This window comes from Scyliorhinus canicula, chromosome 1 (genome assembly GCF_902713615.1).
Source record: "Scyliorhinus canicula chromosome 1, sScyCan1.1, whole genome shotgun sequence".
Classification (NCBI taxonomy): Eukaryota; Metazoa; Chordata; class Chondrichthyes; order Carcharhiniformes; family Scyliorhinidae; genus Scyliorhinus; species Scyliorhinus canicula.
In genome coordinates, this window is record NC_052146.1 from 310,820,435 (window position 1) to 310,837,451 (window position 17,017).

Below are 17,017 nucleotides of genomic sequence, written 5' to 3' on the forward strand. Positions count from 1 at the left end.
TCCTGAGGTCACGACCTCCAGCGTCCACACCAGAATGGTCTTTGAAAACTGAATCTCAGGCCAAGTCCAAAACTGAACAAATAACTTTGTCCAGCGATCAGGGGACGTGAACTCGCCACTCCTGTGTCTGCTTTCACACACAGTTAAATAATGGAAACGCAAGTGTTAGGCTTGTGTTATTTGTGGAATTCGGATTTCACACAGAAAGGGCAGTGCAGAGGGAGCTTTACTGTGTATCTAACCCCGTGCTGTACCTGTCCTGGGAGTGTTTGATGGGGACAGTGTAGAGGGAGCTTTAGTCTGTATCTAACTCCTGTGCTGTACCTGTCCTGGGAGTGTTTGATGGGGACAGTGTAGGGGAGCTTTTACTCTGTATCTAACCCCAGTGCTGTACCTGTCCTGTGAGTGTTTGATGGGGAGCAGTGTAGAGGGAGCTTTACTCTGTATCTAACCCCGGGCTGTACCTGTCCTGGGAGTGTTTGATGGGGACAGTGTAGAGGGAGCTTTACTCTGTATCTCACCCCGGGCTGTACCTGTCCTGGGAGTGTTTGATGAGGACAGTGTAGAGGAGAGCTTTACTCTGTATCTAACCCCGTGCTGTACCTGTCCTGGGAGTGTTTGATGGGGACAGTGTAGAGGGAGCTTTACTCTGTATCTAACCCCGTGCTGTACCTGTCCTGGGAGTGTTTGATGGGGACAGTGTAGAGGGAGCTTTACTCTGTATCTAACACCGTGCTGTATCTGTCCTGGGAGTGTTTGATGGGGACAGTGTAGAGGGAGCTTTACTCTCTATCTAACCCCGTGCTGTACCTGTCCTGGGAGTGTTTGATGGGGATAGTATAGAGGGAGGTTTACTCTGTATCTAACCCCGTGCTGTCCCTGCCCTGGGAGTGTTTGATGGGGACAGTGTAGAGTGAGCTTCACTCTGTATCTAACCCCGTGCTGTACCTGTCCTGGGAGTGTTTGATGGGGACAGTGTAGAGCAGGGATGGGCAAACTACGGCCCGCGGGCCGCTTGCGGCCCGCCAAAGGTCTTTATGTGGCCCACCAAGTCATTAAAAAAAAAAAAATTTTTTTAAAAATTTTTTTTTTTAATTTTTAAATATTTTTTTTAAGGTTAATGGGGGGGGGCTGTTGGGTTACTTACTGGTATAGGGTGGATACGTTGACTTGAGTAGGGTGATCATTGCTCGGCACAACGTCGAGGGCCGAAGGGCCTGTTCTGTGCTGTACTGTTCTACGTTCTATATGAGGCGCCCAGAATCATAACCTGGTGAAGTAATTATTTTACTTAATATACTATGCGGCCCTTTAAAATTGTGAATTTCTGAATGTGGCCCTTGCACGGAAAAGTTTGCCCACCCCTGGTGTAGAGGGAGCTTTACTCTGTATCTAACCCCGTGCTGTACCTGTCCTGGGAGTGTTTGATGGGGACAGTGCAGAGGGAGGTTTACTCTGTATCTAACCCGTGCTGCACCTGTCGTGGGAGTGTTTGAGGGGGACAGTGCAGAGGGAGCTTTACTCTGTATCTAACCCCGTGCTGTACCTGTCCTGGGAGTGTTTCATGGGGACAGTGTAGAGGGGGCTTTACTGTGTACCTAACCCCGTGCTGTACCTGCCCTGGGAGTGTTTGATGGGGACAGTGCAGAGGGAGCTTTACTCTGTACCTAACCCGTGCTGTACCTGTGCTGGGAGTGTTTGATGGGGACAGTGTAGAGAGAGCTTTACTCTGTATCTAAACCCGTGCTGTACCTGTCCTGGGAGTGTTTGATGGGGACAGTGTAGAGGGAGCTTTACTCTGTATCTAACCCCGTGCTGTACCTGTCCTGGGACTTTTTGATGGGGACAGTGTCGAGGGAGCTTTACTCTGCATCTAACCCCGTGCTGTACCTGTCCTGGGAGTGTTTCATGGGGACAGTGTAGAGGGGGCTTTACTGTGTATCTAACCCCGTGCTGTACCTGCCCTGGGAGTGTTTGATGGGAACAGTGTAGGGGGAGCTTTACTCTGTATCTAACCCCGTGCTGTACCTGTCCTGGGAGTGGTTGATGGGGACAGTGTAGAGTGAGCTTTACTCTGTATCTAACCCCGTGCTGTACCTTGCCTGGGAGTGTTTGATGGGGACAGTGCAGAGGGAGCTTTACTCTGTATCTAACCCGTGCTGCACCTGTCGTGGGAGTGTTTGATGGGGACAGTGCAGAGGGAGCTTTACTCTGTATCTAACCCCGTGCTGTACCTGTCCTGGGAGTGTTTCATGGGGACAGTGTAGAGGGAGCTTTACTCTGTATCTAACCCCGTGCTGTACCTGTGCTGGGAGTGTTTGATGGGGACAGTGTAGAGAGAGCTTTACTCTGTATCTAAACCCGTGCTGTACCTGTCCTGGGAGTGTTTGATGGGGACAGTGTAGAGGGAGCTTTACTCTGTATCTAACCCCGTGCTGTACCTGTCCTGGGACTTTTTGATGGGGACAGTGTCGAGGGAGCTTTACTCTGCATCTAACCCCGTGCTGTACCTGTCCTGGGAGTGTTTCATGGGGACAGTGTAGAGGGGGCTTTACTGTGTATCTAACCCCGTGCTGTACCTGCCCTGGGAGTGTTTGATGGGAACAGTGTAGGGGGAGCTTTACTCTCTGTTTAACCCAGTGCTGTACCAGTCCTGGGAGTGGTTGATGGGGACAGTGTAGAGTGAGCTTTACTCTGTATCTAACCCCGTACCTGTCCTGGGAGTGTTTGATGGGGACAATGTTGAGAGAGCTTCACTCTGTATCTAACCCCGTGCCGTACCTTGCCTGGGAGTGTTTGATGGGGACAGTGTCGAGGGAGCTTTACTCTGTATCTTACCCCGTGCTGTACTTGTCCTGGGTGTGTTTGATGGGGATAGCGTAGAGGGAGCTTTACTCTGTATCTAACCCCGTGCTGTACCTGTCCTGGGAGTGTTTGATGGGGACAATGTAGAGGGAGCTTTACTCTATCTAACCCCATGCTGTCCCTGTCCTGAGAGTGTTTTATGGGGACTGTGCAGAGTGAGCTTTACTCTCTATCTAACCCCATGCTGTAACTGTCCTGGGAGTGTTTGATGGGGACAGTGTAGTGGGAGCTTTACTCTGTATCTAACCCCTTGCTGTACCTGTCCTGGGAGTGTTTGATGGGGATAGTGTTGAGGCAGCTTTACTCTGTATCTAACCCCTTGCTGTACCTGTCCTGGGAGTGTTTGATGGGGATAGTGTTGAGGCAGCTTTACTCTGTATCTAACCCCTTGCTGTACCTGTCCTGGGAGTGTTTGATGGGGACAGTGTAGAGGCAGCTTTACTCTATATCTAACCCCGTGCAGTACCTGTTGTAGTGAATGTAATATATGTTAATATATATGTTAATTCACACTGTTGTTGTAAGCACAGTAGCGCCATCCTACCACTAGGGGGAGTAGCGCTGGGAGCACTTAGGAACTTGTACTGGGCTCCACCCTTGGTTCTGCCCACGACTCCTTCCCCGAGTGCAGCTGTATATGTACCCGTGTCCAGAGTCAGCCTGGGTCACTACGGGTTCATCGACAGGTAACAGGCTGGCTCTGAAGTAAGTTGATTAAAACCTGGATTCACATCGGAAACACGTGTCTGGTGAATTGATGGTTCCATCAATTTAATCGACTTAAGAACAGTAAGATCGATTATGGAATCGGCCCTTAAGCCTGGACGCCTGGAACTCAACCCGTAGGAGGCAGAGGTTAAAGGGGGCAGCACGGTAGCATTGTGGATAGCACAATCGCTTCACAGCTCCAGGGTCCCAGGTTCGATTCCGGCTTGGGTCACTGTCTGTGAGGAGTCTGCACGTTCTCCCCGTATGTGCGTGGGTTTCCTCCGGGTGCTCCGGTTTCCTCCCACAGTCCAAATATGTGCAGGTTAGGTGGATTGGCCATGATAAATTGCCCTTCGTGTCCAAAATTGCCCTTAGTGTTGGGTGGGGTTACTGGGTTATGGGGATAGGGTGGAGGTGTTAACCTTGGGTAGGGTGCTCTTTCCAGGAGCCGGTGCAGACTTGATGGGCCGAATGGCCTCCTTCTGCACTGTAAATTCTATGTATTTGGATCCGGTGCTTCAAGGCCTACCTGGCCGAAGCGAGAACAGCCGAAACTACAGAGGATCAGAAGTTGAGTCTACTGCACGCGAGGGTGAGCCATAGAATCTCAACGCAACTAAACTTGGCTAGTTCATATTCTGCGGCGCTAGCAGTTCTCGAAAAAATGTATGTAAGGCCCATTAATGAAGTTTACGCTCGCCATGTGTTCACGACTCACCGTCAGCGGCCTACGTAATCACTCGCCGAATTCCTGAGAGAACTTAATAATTTGTCCAATGACTGTAATTACCAAGCGGTTACCGCGGCTGAACACAGGGAATTGGCGGTACGCGATGTTTTTGTAGCGAGCCTCAGGTCTAACTATGTGCGCCAACGACTGCTGGAAAAGGGGGCCCAGGACTTAGAAACGACTGTGGAAGCTGCGACCACAATGGAGGTCTCCTTCCGCAGCCTTAACTCGTTCCCCGCGGACCCCGCGAACCCATAATGGACCCCCGACCAGCGACTCCCCCAGGCCTGTGCTACACGGCCGCCCAGCCACCATGCTGCCATTTTTGCGGCCAGAACCAGCACCCACGGCAGCACTGCCCGGCCCGCAACGCGACGTGCAGCAGCTGCGGGAGAAAAGGGCATTACGCTAGTGTGTGCCTCGCAAAAAGGGCCCCAGCTTCCAACTCCCCACGGGGCACGAAACGCTGCGGCCTATGCCCCGACTCCGCCCCCTCCAGCCACATGCGATTCATGGGGGCCGCCATCTTGGAAAACCTCCATCATGCGGCTGGCTACGTGCGACTCATGGGGGCCGCCATCTTGGACGCCATCTTCCTTGCCGCCCGCCACGTGCGACTCATGGGGGCCGCCACCTTGGACGCCATCTTCCTCGCCGCCCGCCATGTGCGATCCACGGGCCCGATCGGCATCTCCGCGCTCGGACAACTCAGCGAAGGAATTAGAACAAGACTATGAACTCAGAGGGCAGTCATCACGGGGCCACTCCAGCACAGCTGATCGAGCCGCCGACTACCCGCAACTCAGCGCAGTCACCCTGGATCAATCCCGACCGAAGAACTACGAAACTCGATGGCAGAGGTCCATATCAACGGGTACAGAATGCCATGCCTCTTCGACTCCGGGAGCACGGAGAGCTTCATACACCCAGACCTGGTAAGACGCTGTTCGCTCCCCGTTTTCCCCGTGCAGCAAACTATCGCGCTCGCTTCAGGCTCCCACTCGGTCCAGATCCAGGGGCGCACCGCCGCAACACTCACAATCCGAGGCGCTAGCTACTCAAAATTCCAACTCTACGTTTTGTCTGACCTCTGCGTGCCACTCTTATTAGGCCTAGACTTTCAATGTAACCTCAAGAGCCTCACCCTCAGCTTCGGAGGGCCCCTGCCCCCACTCACTATCTGCAGCCTCGCTACGCTGCGAATCCCACCCCCTCCTCTCTTCGCCAATCTCACAAAGGTCTGTAAACCCATAGCCACTCGTAGCAGGCGGTATAGCCTGCAGGATAGGGTATTTGTCAGAGCAGAGGTCCGAAGGCTACTCAGTGAGGGGGTTATAGAGGCCAGCAATAGTCCCTGGAGAGCTCAGGTGGTGGTCGTTAAGACCGGGGGAAAATTCCGTATGGTGGTCAACTACAGTCAGACTATAAATAGATTTACACTCCTCGACGCGTATCCCCTCCCCAGGATTGCAGACATGATAAATCAAATTGCCCAGTACCGGCTCTTTTCCACGGTGGATCTGAAGTCTGCATACCACCAGCTCCCAATCCGCCCGGAGGACCGCCATTACACGGCATTCGAGGCCGATGGCCGCCTCTTCCAGTTCCTCCGGGTCCCCTTCGGCGTCACTAATGGGGTCTCGGTGTTCCAACGAGCAATGGACCGAATGGTGGACCAGTACGGGCTGCGGGCCACGTTTCCGTATCTGGACAATGTTACCATCTGCGGCTATGACCAGCAGGACCACGACACCAACCTCCACCATTTTCTCCAGACGGCCCAGAAGCTTAATCTCACGTACAACAAGGAGAAATGCGTTTTCCGCACATCCAGACTAGCCATCCTCGGCTATGTCGTGGAAAACGGAGTCCTGGGCCCCGACCCGGACCGTATGCGCCTCCTCTTAGAACTCCCTCCCCCTCATTGTCCCAAGGCCCTCAAACGGTGCTTGGGATTTTTTTTTACTACTCCCAGTGGGTCCCTCAATATGCGGACAAAGCCCGCCCACTCTTTAAGGCCACACGATTTCCCCTGTCAGCTGAGGCACGCCAGGCCTTCGACGGCATCAAGGAGGACATCGCCAAAGCAGCCATGCGGGCGGTGGATGAATCCACCCCATTCCAGGTAGAGAGCGATGCCTCAGAGGTAGCTCTTGCAGCCACGTTAAACCAGGCAGGGAGGCCCGTTGCATTTTTCTCCCGTACCCTCTCCGCTTCAGAACTCCGACACTCCTCAGTCGAGAAGGAAGCACAAGCCATTGTGGAGGCTGTCCGTTACTGGAGGCACTACCTCACAGGTAGGAGGTTCACCCTCATCACCGACCAACGGTCGGTTGCCTTCATGTTCGACAACTCGCAAAGGGGCAAAATTAAAAACGATAAAATTCTGAGGTGGAGGATCGAACTCTCCACCTACAATTACGATATCAAATATCGACCCGGGAAGCTCAACGAGCCCTCGGATACCCTATCCCGCGGGACATGCGCCAGCACGCAGATCGACCGATTAAAAAGTATCCACAATGACCTCTGCCACCCGGGGGTCACCCGGCTCGCCCACTACATCAGAGCCCGAAACCTGCCTTTCTCCAACGAGGAGGTAAAAGCGGTCACCAGGGACTGCCCGATCTGTGCGGAGTGCAAACCGCACTTCTATAGACCAGACAGGGCCCACCTGGTCACAGCTTCTAGGCCCTTTGAACGCCTCGTGATTGATTTCAAAGGGCCACTCCCCTCAACTAACAAGAACATCTACTTCTTAAACGTCGCAGACGAGTTCTCCCGTTTTCCATTCGCTATCCTGTGCCCCGACATGACCTCTCACACAGTCATTAGGGCCCTGCATAGCATCTTCACCCTGTTTGGTTTCCCCAGCTAACTACACAGCGACCGGGGTTCGTCCTTCTTGAGCGACGAGCTGCGTCAGTACCTGCTCGACAAGGGCATCGCCTCGAGCAGGACTACCAGCTCCAACCCCAGGGGGAACGGGCAGGTGGAGAGGGAGAACGCGACGGTCTGGAAGACCGTCCTACTGACCCTCCGGTCTAGAAAACTCCAAGTCTCCCAGTGGCAGGAAGTCCTCCCAGACGTGCTCCACGCTATCAGGTCCCTCTTGCGTACGGCGACCAACCAGACCCCTCACGAGAGGCTCTTCATTTTTTCCAGGGGCACTACCACGGGGGTCTCACCTCCGGCGTGGCTGAGAACGCCGGGCCCCGTACTTCTGAGGAAACACGTCAGGGCGCACAATACCGATCCTCTTGTTGAGAAGGTGCGCCTGCTTTTCTCCAACCCCCAGTACGCATTCGTCGAGTTCCCCGACGGCCGTCAGGACACTGTATTCCTCCGGGATCTGGCACCCACCGGATCCAGCGCCCCCTCTGCCCCCACAGAGGATCCAGCGCCCCCTCTGCCCCCACAGAGGGATCTCTCACCCTACACCCCATGCTGCCGCCCCCTTGCGCTCCCGAGCCCACGAGCTCGCTCCACCAGCCCTGCGCACCCACGCCGACCAGCCCCCAGCGCGCCCAGTTCCCAGTCGAACCAGGAGAGTATGAAGCTCGAATCCAACCCTCCCTGGAGTCCGCCATCGTACCCCAACACACTACACCCATCCAGCCACCGCAAGAGGCTGCAACCCCGGTGCTCCGCAGATCGCAGGGGACAATCCGACCGCCGGACAGACTGACGTTATAGACTAGGCCATCACCCCCGCCGGACTTGATTTTTCTGCAGGGGGTGAATGTGGTGAATGTAATATATGAATGTATATATACTAATTCACACTGTTACTGTAAGCACAGTAGCGCTATCCTACCACTAGGGGGAGTAGCGCTGGGAGCACTTAGGAACTTGTACTGGGCTCCACCCTTGGTTCCGCCCATGACTCCTCCCCCTAGTGCAGCTGTATAAGTATCCGTGTCCAGAGTCAGCCTGGGTCACTACGAGTTCATCGACAGGTAACAGGCTGGCTCTGAAGTAAGTCGATTAAAGCCTAGATTCACATCGGAAACACGTGTCTGGTGAATTGGTGGTTCCATCACTTGTCCTGGGAGTGTTTGATGGGGACAGTGCAGAGGGAGCTTTACTCTGTATCTAACCCCGTGCTGTACCTGTCCTGGGAGTGTTTGATGGGGACAGTGTGGAGGTAGATCTACTCTGTGGTCACGATTTAATGGGAAACAAACAGAGTTCTATATTGGGCCCAGTTAGCGGCAAGTCTGACCCCGCTATAACCGGAAAGCCACTCCCAGGTTTCACTGAAACCTGTTTCCTCTTCATCACCTCAGGAAGAGACCGGGTGCCATTTTTAAATGCCGCCCTGTTCTCCCGACCCCGCCACTGCAGCCTCCGGACCATCACCGCTCCTCAAAAGGTCAGTCCACCCCCCCCCCCCCCTCAGGCCCAATCCCCGACAATCCAAACCCTGGAGACCCCCCCACCCGGGGAGATCCACCCCTCTGATCCCCAGGGAGACCCCCCCCCCCTCCGATCCCCTGAGAGAACTCTACTCCGATCCTTGGGGAGACCCCATCTCCGCCCCGGGGAGATTCCCCCCCCCCCCATCCCCGCCCCGGGGAGAGTCCCCCCCCCCATCCCCCATCCCCACCCCGGGGAGATTTCCCCCCCCCCCCCATCCCCGCCCCGTGGAGATTCCCCCCCCCCCATCCCCGCCCCGGGGAGATTCCCCCCCCCCATCCCCGCCCCGGGGAGATTCCCCCCCTCCATCGAGATTCCCCCCCCCCCCCATCCCCACCCCGGGGAGATTCCCTCCCCCCATCCCCACCCTGGGGAGATTCCCCCCCCCCCATCCCCGCCCCGGGGAGATTCCCCCCACCCCGCCCCCCCCCCATCCCCGCCCCGGGGATATTCCCCCCCCCATCCCCGCCCCGGGGAGATTCCCCCCCCCATCCCCACCCCGGGGAGATTCCCCCCACCCCCTCTCTGATCCCTGGGGACTCCCTCCCCCCCAGGTGCTGTTCTGCCTGGTCTACGCCATGGTGAGATCTCCAAGGCGTGGGCCTTCAATGCCGGGCCTAGGGAGACTCAGGCGTAGACATATTTAAGTGAGCCGAACTGTTCACAGAACGTGAGGGGTCCCAAGCATCGTAAATCCTGTGAGAGACATCCCCCGAGATTTACCAACTTCATCACATCACCAAGCCAGGCGCGACGAGGCTGTTCGATGACGCCCTGTATCTAACCCCGTTCTGTACCTCTGCTGTGTTTGACGGGTCAGTGCGGAGTGAACTTTACTCTGTATCTAACCCCGTTCTGTACCTCTGCTGTGTTTGACGGGTCAGTGCGGAGGGAACTTTACTCTGTCTCCAACCCCATGCTGTACCTCTGCTGTGTTTGACAGGTCAGTGCGGAATGAACTTTACTCTGTATCCAACCCCATGCTGTACCTCTGCTGTGTTTGACGGGTCAGTGCGGAGTGAACTTTACTCTGTATCCAACCCCATGCTGGAAGTGGATTAATACCAGTTTGGAGGAATTAACAATTGATACTTGGCTGAATTCACAGCCAAGTGACAAGAGCTTGGAATGAGTTTGTATCTGATAGTTCCCTGTGGACAATAACACTCTCTCTCTCTGATGTCATCCTGTCTGCATATTCATCAACAGGTCCAGGAATTTGTGTAAAAATGAATCGAGGGGTTTGATATTGGAGCCAACTTTGCAGTTCAGGCACCAAAAGACCAGACCGGTTTCACCATGGTGATGATTCAGCACCTCGAACTGAATGTGGCACGGTGCAATCTGTAAGCTAAAACAGAACATTACAGAGCTCTTCTTGTGTCTCAGAGTGAGGCATAAGTCCAGGAGTAACTGAGAGGTCAGTGGACACCGCGCTTAACACCCAAGGCAGGGGTCTGATCTGGGGGACAGAAATTACATTTTAAAAATTGTCTTGAGAGAACGTCAGTCATCGACCCCCCCCCCCCAAACCCAACCACCAACCCACCCACTGACAAACACGTACACAGCCAGACACAGACAGGCAGACACAGACAGACAGACACGGTTTATCCGAACAGTCTCATTTCTTTTCCCCATTTGTACCGAAACACATCTTTTTCAGAATTTAATTTAAATCTCCATCTTTAGTCAGAAGATGTATCTGGAAATCTCTACCCCCCACAATAATAAACAAAATATACAGCAGTTTCTCTTAAAGGCAGCATCTCTCCCAACACACAATTAAACCTCACAGAATTCAATCCAATCCTTTACATTTCATACAAAAACTGACCAGATTCATTAACGCACTGACTGTCAGATTCTGGTCACAAATCATTTTCCCTACTCAATGCCTCTGACCAGCTCACAGGAAAAAGCCTGTCGCCGACAAATATTAAACACTGTAAAGATCAATCTCACACAAAGCACAGGCCAGAAAATCCAAATTAAATGTATTGAAAACCAGGCAACAGTGCAGTTACTGCAACGGCAGAAGCTGTTTGCATCTGACTGCAGAATGGCTAAATGCTGCCTTTTGTCTTGTGTGTACTTACCACAGCCCTCAGACAGTGAAGGAGCAGAGAGAGAATCTGGGTCCCAATCAGCTCTTAAAACCCAGCCTCCTCCATTACATCACATCTCCACCGCCTGATTGGCCCACCACCTGCCTGAACAGTGATTGGCCACTGGATTAAAGGCTGGGCCTTGGTGTTGAACCCTCCTGAGGTCCAGCATCAGCCCCCTCGAAATCCACAGGGGTCCAGTGAGAAATTATCCTGTGATGATGTGTGTGGGCCAGATCGGGAGGTCAACACTGGCAGTGTTCCACAGGAGAGACCCAACTCTCACAGCTGGACCCCCCCCCCCCCCCGATAAAATGATCAATCTCCAACTGACCCCTCATCCCAGTCCCTTTTAGATCCCTGGGTGCTGAGTGAATTGAGGGATAATGAGGGATATTGATGAGGAAGATCAGCTATGATTGTATTGGATGGTGGAGCAGACTCGAGGGGCTGAATGGCCTTCTCCTGCTCCTTATTTGCACCTTGTTATTCCTCCATTTCTCAGTGGGTAAGAGCCCTACTTCCTGATTGGAGAGTGATGTTTCACGTCTTTCAGCCCGGCTGGCCAGGATGTTTCAGTTCAGACAGCGTAAAGCCCGACTCGGGAAACAATAAGGCCGTTAAATCTCACAAGAGGCCTCTCGCGAGGTGAGCGATGCTCCGGACATCGCGGGAGACCCAATGAAATCCTGTCAGACGTCGCGATCTGAAACCGGCCTCGTTGGGCGGGGTCCAGATTTGCATATTTAAGTGAGCAGTTAGGCTCACTTGGAGATGGCGGCGCCAGAATCTCTGAAGGCCGGGATCGAACACCCGCGCCTGGATGATCTCGCCATGGCGCCAACACAAACGGGGCAGGCGTAATGGCACCATGGAAGGGGGGTTCCCAGAGCATTGGGGCCCCCAAGCGGTCGGCCTCTGAGCAGGGTTCACAAGGGGACACAAGGTGAGGGGTAGGGAGTTTATGGGGGATTTGAGGATAAACCTTTTTACCCAGAGGGTGGTGATGGTCTGGAACGCCCTGCCTGGGAGGGTGGTAGAGGCGGGTTGCCTCACATCCTTTAAAAAGTGCCTGGATGAGCACTCAGCACGTCATAACATTCAAGGCTATGGGCCAAGTGCTGGTAAATGGGATTAGGATTGGCAGGTCAGGTGTTTTTCATGTGTCGGTGCAGACTCGATGGGCCAAAGGGCCTCTTCTGCACTGAATTATTCTGGGGTGTTGGGGGGGGGGGGGGGGGGGGGGGGGGTGTTACGGTCATGGTGGGGGGGTCCAGAGATTGGGAGATTGGGTCGGGATTTAAGAATGGCACTCCGATCTCTAGCTGTGCTGACGAGCTGAGCTCAGTGCAGGAAACGGAGGTAAGTGCGGCCTGGGCGAGGGTTTCCTCACTGAGAAACAGCTCACTAAACACACCCACAGCTCACTAAACACACCCACAGCTCACTAAACACACCCACAGCTCACTAAACACACCCACAGCTCACTAAACACACCCACAGCTCACTAAACACACCCACAGCTCACTAAACACACCCACAGCTCACTAAACACACCCACAGCGGGATTCTAAACACACCCACAGCTCACTAAACACACCCACAGCTCACTAAACACACCCACAGCTCACTAAACACACCACAGCTCACTAAACACACCCACAGCTCACTAAACACACCCACAGCTCACTAAACACACCCACAGCTCACTAAACACACCCACAGCGGGATTCTTTTCTCCATTAAATCGCGCACACTGATTCTATCAGGAAGGTGTTTGGGGGTTGGAAGCAGGGGGAGATCAGATTGAGATCATCTCTATGCCCACCCCTGACATCCGCACCCTCACCCCACATTCACCCCCTGCCACCTCACACTTACACTCTCGACCCCTGTCCCCTCATTCCCAAACCCACTCCCTCCCCACCCACCCCCACTCCCTCACCACCCACCCACTCCTCCTCACACCCACCCCCACTCCCTCACCACCCACCCACTCCCTCCTCACACCCACCCCCACTCCCCCTCACCCCCACCCCAACTCCCCTCACACCCACCCCCACTCCCCCTCACACCCACCCCCACTCCCTCTCACACCCACCCCCACTCCCCCTCACACCCACCCCCACTCCCTCCCCTCCCACACTCTCACCCTGACACCCACCCCCACTCCCTCACACCCACCCCACTCCCTCCCCACCCACACCCACTCCCTCACCACCCACCCCACTCCCCCTCACCCCCACTCCCACACCACCCACCCACTCCCCCTCACACCCACCCCACTCCCTCACCACCCACACTCTCACCCTGACACCCACCCACTCCCCCTCACACCCACGCCCACTCCCTCACCACCCACACTCTCATCCTGACACCCACCCACTCCCCCTCACACCCACCCCCACTCCCTCCCACCCACCCACTCCCCCTCACACCCACCCCACTCCCCCCCCACCCACACTCTCACCCTGACACCCACCCACTCCCCCCTCCCTATCCTCCCCCTCCCTCACCACCCACTCCCACTCCCTCACCACCCATCCACTCCCCCTCACACCCACCCCCACTCCCTCACCACCCACCCCCACTCCCTCACCACCCACCCCACTCCCCCTCACACCAACCCCCACTCCCTCCCCACCCACCCACTCCCCCTCACACCCACCCACTCCCCCTCACACCCACCCCACTCCGTCCCCACCCACACTCTCACCCTGACACCCACCCCACTCCTCACCACCCACCCCCACTCCCTCACCACCCACCCACTCCCCCTCACACCCACCCCCACTCCCTCCCCACCCACTCTAACCCCCATACCCACCCCCACTCCCTCACCACCCACCCCCACTCCCTCACCACCCACCCCACTCCCCCTCACACCCACCCCCACTCCCTCCCCACCCACCCACTCCCCCTCACACCCACCCCCACTCCCTCACCACCCACACTCTCACCCTGACACCCACACCCACTCCTTCCCCACCCACACTCTCACCCTGACACCCCCACTCCCCTCACACCCACCCCCACTCCCTCACCGCCCACACTCTCACCCTCACACCCACCCCCACTCCCTCACCACCCACACTCTCACCCTGACACCCACACCCACTCCTTCCCCACCCACACTCTCACCCTGACACCCACCCACTCCCCTCACACCCACCCCCACTCCCTCACCGCCCACACTCTCACCCCAACACCCACCCCCACTCCCTCACCACCCACCCACTCCCCCTCACACCCACACCCACTCCCTCCCCACCCACACTCTCACCCCAACACCCACCCACTCCCCCTCACACCCACCCCCCCCTCCCTTACCAGCCACCCACTCCCCCTCACACCCACCCCCACTCCCTCACCACTCACCCACTCCCCCTCACACGCACACCCAGTCCCTCACCACCCACCCACTCCCCCTCACACCCACCCCCACTCCCTCACCACCCACCCACTCCCCCTCACCCACCCCACTCCCTCCCCACCCACACTCTCACCCCAACACCCACCCACTCCTCCTCACACCCACCCCCACTCCCTCACCACCCACCCACTCCCCCTCACCACCCACCCACTCCCTCACCACCCACCCACTCCCCCTCACACCCACCCCCACTCCCTCACCACCCACCCACTCCCCCTCACACCCACCCCCACTCCCTCCCCACCCACACTCTCACCCTGACACCCACCCACTCCCTCTGAAGTTAAAACTCACCACTATTCTTAGAATTCCCCCTATACCAAAAAAAGGTTGATATTCTAAATGGTGAACAGGGATTCTCACTCCCTGACTCCAATGCAGGCTTCTGTGGGTGCCATTCAGGTCAAACTATCTTTTCAAGTTATCCCCCGGTATAACCCATACCTTCACCGAAGAATTTTACCTACTTACCCTTTAATCGCATCGATGTCCTGGGTCCTGCGTTATTAAGGAAGTGAAGTAAGCTAATAACCACTTTTTCAGGTTAAGTTATTTTTATTATTATATTATTTCTTTTAAAAGCTGCAAACACTTTCTTTACAGAAAGGAAAAAAGATCTTGCTTCTGGCTGCTGTGGTTGTAGAAACCTTCAGGCCCACCTTGGCAATCGATCTTCTTAAAATCTGGTCTTCTTGAGTTGTATTCGCTGGTGAACTCGGTTGCTGTGTCCTGTCCTTCCCATGCACCGAGCTGTGAGAGCTGGCTCTGGCTCTGTCCCCTTTCTTCGGGTTTATATTCTCTTTCGAAGAGTCACCAAGTTTTAACGACTTTATTGTAAATGAGCTTGTTTCACTTTGATTGTCAAAAAGTATACTTGATGCAAACATCCAAATACAACCAACTATTCACTTTGCGCACAACGTCACCTCTCAGATCTGATTACAAAATGCTTTGGTTTCAATAGGTGTTACCTCCACTTCTGTGCTTTCGAATCGCTTAATTTTCCAATTGTCCCCAGCTCATAACTTTGTCTTTGATTTTGACTTTAAATTGTGTCTCCCCTAGACAGGTCGTCTCCAATTTTCTTTTAATTGACTTGATGTTCATAGAATTTTACACTTTAGAATTGACACCAAATTCGACTGAGCATCATCGATCCTTACCAGCTGTTTACTAAGAGAGTTATTTCAATTAAGGTGTGAAACTTTGCTTTTAGCTGTATGCTAAAATTTAACTTGGTTATGACTTGAAAGACTTGCCTGTTTTAAACATTCGTCACTTAATGCAATTGAAACTCTCATCCATGCTTTTTCAGATGCTTCCTGAGATAGTTACATTCCATGAAGGTGTGAGCCATTGTTTTAGCTTACCACATGAAACCTGTGTGTCTGCTAAACCTGCTTGTGAGCAAGAATCTGCATTTTACAACCCTGCTCTTTGAAGCTGCTATGAAACTTTTGTGGGATCTTTCCCTGTATCCTCTCAAACCAGATATTGCCAGACTTCCATGTTTCAAATGACACATTTTTCTGTATTTTCAAGAACACCCCTCACACCCACCCCCACTCCCTCACCACCCACACTCTCACCCTGACACCCACCCACTCCCCCTCACACCCACCCCTACTCCCTCACCACCCACACTCTCACCCTGACACCCACCCACTCCCCCTCACACCCACCCCCACTCCCTCACCACCCACACTCTCACCCTGACACCCACCCACTCCCCCTCACACCCACCCCTACTCCCTCACCACCCACACTCTCACCCTGACACCCACCCGCTCCCCCTCACACCCACCCCCACTCCCTCACCCCCACTCCCTCCCTCATTATTCCTCTGACTGAGTGGGCGCCCGAAGCTAAGTATAGGCTTTAGTAGTAGTGATAGTTTAGTTGGTAGAGTTTGTGCAAGAGTATAATTGACTGTGTGTGTAAATAAATGAGCATTGATTTTGACCTTACTAACTGGTGTATTGAGTCTGATCAGTATTCGGTTTTGAACCTTGTGGCAGTATCGAAAGATACCTGGCGACTCTTGAGCAAACGTAATTAGAATTAAGGAAGGTGACCATATTAACCGCCATAAACAGAGCCAATTAGAGAGAGAACACAGCGAGCAACAACAGTTGAAATAGAAAGTGACTGGCAACATGGCTCTCTCAGTGACTAAGGCTTTCCTAGGTGTGGAAGAAGTCACTCTGGTAGATTTGCAAAGGGTGGGTAAAACAAAGATTTTGGATTTGCCGGTCAAGCTGCAGTTGACTTTACTTAAAGGGGTGAGGAAGGTGGAAATAATTCAGAAATGGGTCAGCATTTAAATTTGCCAGGAACACAGTCTGAATCATTGGAATTAGGTAAAATTCAATGGCAAATTAAACAATTGCAACATGATAAAGAACCTGGCAACTTGAATTGGAATTAAAGGCAAAGGAAAAATACAAGGAGAGAGGCAAAATAAAATGAGAGAGGATTTGAACATTCAGTAAATGGAACCCCAAATTATCCGCTTAGAATGTTGGCGTTAAAGGCAGAGGTTGAGGAACGTTTAAGGAAGGGGTAAACCAGTAAAAAGCCAGTGGGGATATGTTTACATATATTGAAACACTTTAAGGTTTGACGAGAAAGATGTGAAAGCCTTTTTTTAAATCACATTTGAAAAGTAGCTAAACACTTGAATTGGCCAAAGACTGTATTGGTGTCGTTGGTTCAAACAGAGTCAGTAGGTAGGGCTAGTGAAGCTAATGAACA

General features: G+C 54.0%; 1 protein-coding gene across 2 annotated transcripts in view; it reads right to left on the minus strand.

The window, feature by feature from the left end:
• LOC119976789 (stathmin-4-like) overlaps positions 1-10,889 on the minus strand; it is a 45,849-nt gene extending 34,960 nt beyond the window's left edge. Inside the window, exon 1 of one of the 2 annotated variants that reach the window (XM_038817586.1) lies at positions 10,822-10,889. The gene's annotated coding sequence lies outside the window, so the exon portion shown is untranslated. The remainder of the gene's footprint in view (positions 1-10,821) is intronic. The other variant, XM_038817576.1, reaches the window with a different exon arrangement.
• Positions 10,890-17,017: the final 6,128 nt, after the last annotated feature.